Raw genomic sequence first — 8,238 nt, forward strand, 5'->3', positions numbered from 1 at the left:
TCTGACTCACCAAACACTTTCACTTTGGTTTCTTGGAAACCCGTATCAGCTCAGAGTTTCTCCTCCCCTTCTTGTTATTTCCTGGAACTGAAACAGTGATGACTTTTGTTAGTTCAGGTTTCTTGGTGATTGTCTCCCTCTGCTGGAATAAAGTAAAAAGCATTAATCCAAGATAACTAGGTTTAGCAAACTAAACAAAGTGAGCTGGGATCATCTTCAGCAATAGTTGTGGTTTTCAGACCGTTAAAGACTTAGTTAATAACAATCAATGTCCTTCTTTTACCTCTTTGAATCTCATAACTTAGACCCTATGCTGCTTTGTTTTTGGGTTTGATCCCTTTGTTACTATGGCAACAATAATGCTCACTAAATCCCAGGGACAGTTTGGTTTGTGTAGGGAACATCAGCCCCACATGTATAACCAGTGGCAGATTTAGTCATTTGGGGGCCCTCTGCATCTGTTGGGCAAATGTGGTGTTTCTAAACAGATGGGTCGGGACCCAAAAGTGGGTCTCAGAGCCTTTTTCAGTTGGAACCGAATGTTATTCACAAGTAAATAACAAATTGAAAAAGGTTGGATACAATTATTATTTTATATAAATTCTGCTAGTATAAAGCCCAGTGGTTCAGACCATTCACAACATGAATTCTGATTAAAAAAGAACATAAGCAACATTAATAAAATGTCAAACATTATCAAAAGAAGAATAGAAGAAGTTAATCTAAGTGATTTAAACATTTATTTTGGCAAACATAGTTTTATATTATTATCACATAAAGACTCAAATTCTACAGACACATTAAACCAAATGTTAACAAGTTTAGAACGACTAACAGATAAAAGTGAAACACATCCAGCAACAATCAGAGTTTTTAAACACACTTAAAATCTCAGAAGCACATTGTCGTCAATGACTGCGTTTAACGCACTATTGCTCTTATAAGAGGCGTCTTTCATTCAGCGCTCTGTGTGGTTATCTTTGTTTAGTTTTACATTAAATATATATCCAATAAGTATATTTTATCTTCCGTGTCTGATATCTGTTAACAACCACACATGCATATATAATATTTACAGTCTATGGATACTACTCGCTGCAGGACCCCTCTTGTTTATGTTGATGAGTTCAAGAGCACCAGTCAGAGTCGTAATAAAAGTGCTTCTACAGAGTTTTAAGTAAAAGTACAAAAAGTGACAAAGGTGAGACATTTGTCAGTTTGAGTCTATTACAAAGGTGTTTCCTGGTTTGTTTATAGATTAATGAAGCACCGTGACTCTTGTTACTTTATTTGTAAAGGAGGAATAGTGACCATTTACCACATTACTAAATAACAGTATCACCTTTTTAAATGCTTTCTATAGTCTGATGTTGTTTATTGGTGATTACAGTTGATTGATTAGTTAATATTATCAGGAAAATGGAGGAACTACAGCATGTTGGGGCTCTTCAGGCAGCTGGTCATGAGGTTACAGACTTTGGAGGAATAACGGAATTTTAAAAATTCGTTACATGCATATATCTTTGAATAAATAAAAGATAGGAAGAAGATGAGGGTGTGTGAAGGAGATCCAGCAGAAGTTCAAACTCCTGACTGAAATTCCTCTCTGACAAATCAAAGTATTCCAGTAAAGTCAAAGTAGGCCTATCTGTACTGAAGCTCCATGAAGGAGACTAATCAGACCTTTAAAGACTTTAACACTAACATGTGATCCATGTCACAGCTGTTTTATAGAAATATGATTATTATCTTTGCATGAACTTTCAGATTTCAACTCCATCACCGCCAACACCAGAACATTTGGAACAATCAGCAGAATCCAAACATTTGTACTCTTGTTTCAAATTATCCAATTTGTTTTTTATTGATCTTATCTGTAAGTTTTATTTCCCAACAGCAAGACTTAAATGTTTGGTAAACCTCTCGGGGGCTCAACGTCAAAACTGAGAAACATCCTGTTTAGTTGGTCAATCTATGTCATATTTACTTATATTCTGACACATTATAGACTAAATAATATCCTTACAACAGAAGACAGGTCTCAGTATGCTTGAATATAATCTATAAATAATATTAAACATTTGAATATTTCTTGAAGACGATTCAGAGCAAGACATGAACGTCCTCACTGATTATTATTATGTCCCTGAAGGCAGCAGTCAGAGCCACCTACATGTGAAAACGTTGAGTAGTAATAATACATTACAGTTCCTGTTTTCAGTCTGCTCACTTGTCTGAAAAATAAAACTGATGGCGCCACCTGCTGGACAAAGATTCAAAGCTTGATCCAAACAGCAGCCGAGCTCTTATCCAGCTGCTTCAAAGTGAGCAGCCTGATGACTCTGCTGGAGCCAGATTCACACGTAGCCCCGGCCGGGTCACACTCCTGTTCAGGTTTGATCTCTAAAGAGAGAGAAACTGGTCTGTAAGGCATTCAGATATAAACTACTGTAGGGTAGAGGTCACCGAGGGGCGGGCTGGAACAAAGAAAGATCAGTTGTAGTCTGTCTGTTGATGTCTCAGTATTTTTGCTGTCTTTCTTTTCTTATTGTATTTTGTCGTTGCTGTCCTGACCTTGTCTGTTTGTTTTTTCTGTGCCTTATTTGTCATGTATATGTCACCAGTTTGTCACGCTATTGCACCTCATTAAATGAATGAATGAATAAAAACCATTCCTGAGATAATCCACTGCTGGTACGGAGGTGCTCTCTGCCTCCTGTGTGTGAACAAAGAGTGTGTGTGTGTTTGAAGATACAAGTATATCCATCTCACATAGAACTGTGTTTGTCTTTGATTGAAATGGGGGCGGCAGTTGCGGTAGAGGGTCGCCGGTTCAAGTCCCTGGCCTGGTAGCTGGAGAGGTGCCAGTCCACTTCCTGAGCACTGCCCTTGAGCAAGGCACTGAACCCCAAAACTGCTCTGGAGCGCTCGCTGTGGGCCGCCCCCTCACTCTGAGACCTCTCCATTAATGCATGTCCACAGGATCCTGTTTGTTCATGTGTGTGTTCATGTTTATTAAACAGAGTGATTCATAAAGGATCAATTCAAAATGAAATATGAAACACACATTGTGAGTGTGTGTAGTTGTCAAACTGAAAGCAGACATCACAGCCGTTTTTACATCTGCACTCCTGAAAACATGGAAATCATTTGAGGAGGACTGCTCCTGATATTCTCTTGACCTGTGTTCAAAGTTCAGAAAGAATTATTCAAGTGTTGAATTTGTTTTGACTATATCCGTGCTCGTTTCTTTTATGACTCTTTAATCCATACATCATATAATCATAACTGCTTTCACTGCTTTTACCATTAATCATGCAGGCATTAGTTAGGCACCTTTACACCTGTGAGGTCAGGGACAGAGCACCATATCTTGAGCAAAACCACAAGCGAACTTGTGTCCACTTGTGGGTGTTTAACGCTTCTGCCAATCTGCATTGTTCCCGTTTTTGAAGGTCCCGGACAAAGAGACAGCTTGGCTCTAAAAAAGCTGATAAGGAGTCTTTTTGATGCTCTTGCTAAAGGCTCCACGTCACTCTGACTTTTGAAATCCCTTTTTTTGGGACTTAGTCTCTGAGTCTGAAACTTCAAGTGTCCACACGCTCAGGTTTAAACTTTTGATCTTGTATTTTTTAATTTTTTAATTTTCATATTTTTACTTTTACTGATTTGTATTTTGAATTGAAGACTTTGTCAGATTTTTACCTTTTGGAGTTTTTCAATAAACTTTCTGAAACTTTTTGAAAGACTTTTTGACTGACACTTTAAGAGGTCAGTTGTCCTCTTACGGAGGAAACTTTTCTCTGAAAAAGCCCCACACCACAAAGGCCTGAGCCTCTCTTGGGGGGGTAAGCATGAGCAGACACACCACGGCACACAACTACTGACTTTATTACACACTTCATACACACCTAGCATCCGAGTGAGGAGGGTTGCAGTTAATCCCTCTCCGGGGGTCTGAGCCTCCGGGGGCTAACAGGGTCCTAAATTAAGGATTATACTTACTTACTTAGCGAGCCCTCACATAGATCTAGGAAAGAGTAGACTAGCAGCTGGTAGGGAGCGAGCCCTCAGATAGATCTAGGAGAGAGGAGACTAGCGGCTGGTAGGGAGCGAGCCCTCACATAGATCTAGGAGAGAGGAGACTAGCGGCTGGTAGGGAGCGAGCCCTCACATAGATCTAGGAGAGAGGAGACTAGCGGCTGGTAGGGAGCGAGCCCTCACATAGATCTAGGAGAGAGGAGACTAGCGGCTGGTAGGGAGCGAGCCCTCACATAGATCTAGGAGAGAGGAGACTAGCGGCTGGTAGGGAGCGAGCCCTCACATAGATCGATAGATTCGACTTCAAAAAAGTTGAAAACTTTCATGAAAAAAAATTAGACTTAAAATGTCCAAATTTTCAACAAAAAATATTTGCTTCAAAAATGTCAAAAATATTCATGAAAATGTTTTTCTTGTTTTTGCTGTCAAAGCATTTTGTAAACCTGTGTTTTTAAAAGGTGCTATATAAATAAAGTTATTATCATTATTAATATTATTATAAAAATATATATATTTTTAAATTTGGCTTCAAAATGTTTTATGAAAAAATTGAGAGTCTGTCTTCAAGCTGGCTGGACACACACCTTGCCAGAAGTGGACCAAAGGTGGATTTCAAAGGCCCTGTTCAGATGGACAGCACAGGGGCATCCAGAGCTGGACTTTAGCAGAGTGGACAAACTTTGATGGTATCCTCAGGTGCCTCTTAAGAACAGTATTTCTCCTCCACTGGAGAATTACTTTGGCCATCCCCTGCTTCTCTGGATGCCACGCAAGCTGTGGCAAGTCAAGTTAACTTGTCCACATCCAGACTGCCACAAAGATCTTCTCACCTCTGCTGGCCTGCACCAGAAGATCAGACAGGTTGTGGCTGTGGGTAACATTTATTTTGTGGCATCTGAGTACCTGGCCTGCTGAAGATGCAAGCGCAAGGTCATCAGCTGGAGCCATGGCATTGTATCGCAGCTGTTGGGGTTTGTATTTGTAATAGGGTTTGCCATTATTATTGTCTTTTTTTATTTATACGTCACACTTGATTATTGTTTTTGTAATTATTGTGTTGTTAATTGAACTTTTTTAGAAAATATATAACAGATCAAACATTTCTGTCTTCATTTCTTCTTCATCCTCTGCAGATAAATGAAAATGATCCAAATTTTTCTCATTCTTTTTTTATTACACTTAAACAGTAGCACACAGACAATCATACATACACATCTGCTGACATCTACAAACTTTTGAATATATATAATTAAAAGAAAATGTCAAAATGCAATGAGTTTAATCCTTAAGAATTAAAATAAGGGTTCTTGATACAAATGTTTTAGGGAATTGAATATATAAATTTTGTCAAGTACTACAATACTATAATATAATACAGTACTACAATGATGATCAATAACACAATTTGATCATCTTGAAAACCCCAAATAATATTGAAAGGGGATAAAGGTAAAATGATTGCTTGTTAAGATAGCCAATCTGCCACCTGCTGTCAGAAAGATGCAGCAACAGGACAATACTCTTTGGCATACAGGGAATGTTTTATCCCTCTTTTCCAATTTGCCTGCATTAACATTTAAAATGTTTAAAAAATCTCACAAATAACTGATTATAATAGTTGTAGATGTTGCAGACTATGATGAAAGGCCTATTAAACCCCAAAAATATAATTCTAACATGTAATATACAAATACATTTGTTTTTTTTCTGGTTTAATGTCCCAAATTAATAGATTTTTATAAAGGCCTACGATAGCCATTATAATTGCTGCTACTGTTACTACTGCTTTTTTCCTGTAGATTTATTACACTGAATTGGTTTGTGCAGAATTTTGTTACATAAACTGAAAGTCTATAATGTCATTTCTATCCTGAACTGTTTCTTGTTAAATAAATTTATGAGTTCGGGGTACTAAACACATGTCGTTGTGTTCATGATGACATTAGGCAATCGTTCATTTGCATAAGGGTTTGGATATTTGATTTTGAAATATCAATATACAGTATTGATAATATGATAATCACATCGAGTTAGTATCACACAGGATTCGATCCACAGATCTCAGCATGTATTTCACATGGATACAATGGATAACACGTCTGACTACGGATCAGAAGAGCCATCATAAGAACCATCACAAGAACCATCAGAAGAGCCATCATAAGAACCATCACAAGAACCATCATAAGAACCATCATAAGAACCATCACAAGAACCATCATAAGAACCCAGGCAACACAAGAACCATCATAAGAACCATCATAAGAACCATCACAAGAACCATCACAAGAACCATCACAAGAACTATCATAAGAACCCAGGCAACACAAGAACCATCATAAGAACCATCATAAGAACCATCACAAGAACCATCACAAGAACCATCACAAGAACCATCATAAGAACCATCACAAGAACCATCAGAAGAGCCATCATAAGAACCATCACAAGAACCATCACAAGAACCATCATAAGAACATCACAAGAACCATCACAAGAACCATCATAGGAACCATCACAAGAACCATCACAAGAATCATCACAAGAACCATCATAAGAACATCACAAGAACCATCACAAGAACCATTATAAGAACCATCATAAGAACCATCACAAGAACCATCACAAGAACCATCATAAGAACCATCACAAGAACCATCACAAGAACCATCATAAGAACCATCAGAAGAACCATCACAAGAACCATCATAAGAACCATCATAAGAACCATCACAAGAACCATCACAAGAACCATCATAAGAACCCAGGCAACACAAGAACCATCACAAGAACCATCACAAGAACCATCATAAGAACCATCACAAGAACCATCACAAGAACCATCTTAAGAACCATCATAAGAACCATCACAAGAACCATCATGAGAACCATCATAAGACCCATCACAAGAACCATCACAAGAACCATCATAAGAACCATCATAAGAACCATCACAAGAACCATCACAAGAACAATCACAAGAACCATCACAAGAATCATCACAAGAACCATAATAAGAACCATCACAAGAACCATCACAAGAACCATCACAAGAACCATTATAAGAACCATCACAAGAACCATCACAAGAACCATCAGAAGAACCATCACAAGAACCATCATAAGAACCATCATAAGAACCATCACAAGAACCATCACAAGAACCATCATAAGAACCCAGGCAACACAAGAACCATCACAAGAACCATCATAAGAACCCAGGCAACACAAGAACCATCACAAGAACCATCACAAGAACCATCATAAGAACCATCACAAGAACCATCACAAGAAACATCTTAAGAACCATCATAAGAACCATCACAAGAACCATCATGAGAACCATCATAAGACCCATCACAAGAACCATCACAAGAACCATCATAAGAACCATCACAAGAACCATCATAAGAACCATCACAAGAACCATCACAAGAAACATCTTAAGACCCATCACAAGAACCATCACAAGAACCATCATAAGAACCATCACAAGAACCATCACAAGAAACATCTTAAGAACCATCATAAGAACCATCACAAGAACCATCATAAGAACCATCATAAGAACCATCACAAGAACCATCACAAGAACCATCACAAGAACCATCACAAGAACCATCTTAAGAACCATCATAAGAACCATCACAAGAACCATCACGAGAACCATCACAAGAACCATCACAAGAACCATCATGAGAACCATCATAAGACCCATCACAAGAACCATCATAAGAACCATCATAAGAACCATCATAAGAACCATTATAAGAACCTTCATAAGAACCATTTTAAGAACCATCATAAGAACCATCATAAGAACCATCATAAGAACCATCATAAGAACCCAGGCAACACAAGAACCCAACAACACGAGCTGAGACCAAGAGGAACCAACGATTTAAAAAGATGTAAGAAACTAAAAGAGACAAAAGCAAATAAAAAGAGAACAGCAATAAGAAGGTAAGAGCAGGAAAAGTGCTCATGATGGATAGACCGGATCTTTGTAACATAGCAATGAGTAAGGTCTTTTACCTGCTTTTTGTAACATAACAATGAGTAAGGTCTTTTACCTGCTTTTTGTAACATAACAATGAGTAAGGTCTTTTACCTGCTTTTTGTAACATAACAATAAGTAAGGTCTTTTACCTGCTTTTTGTAACATAGCAATGAGTAAGGTCTTTTACCTGCTTTTTG

This window comes from Labrus bergylta, chromosome 7 (genome assembly GCF_963930695.1).
Source record: "Labrus bergylta chromosome 7, fLabBer1.1, whole genome shotgun sequence".
Lineage (NCBI taxonomy): Eukaryota > Metazoa > Chordata > Actinopteri > Labriformes > Labridae > Labrus > Labrus bergylta.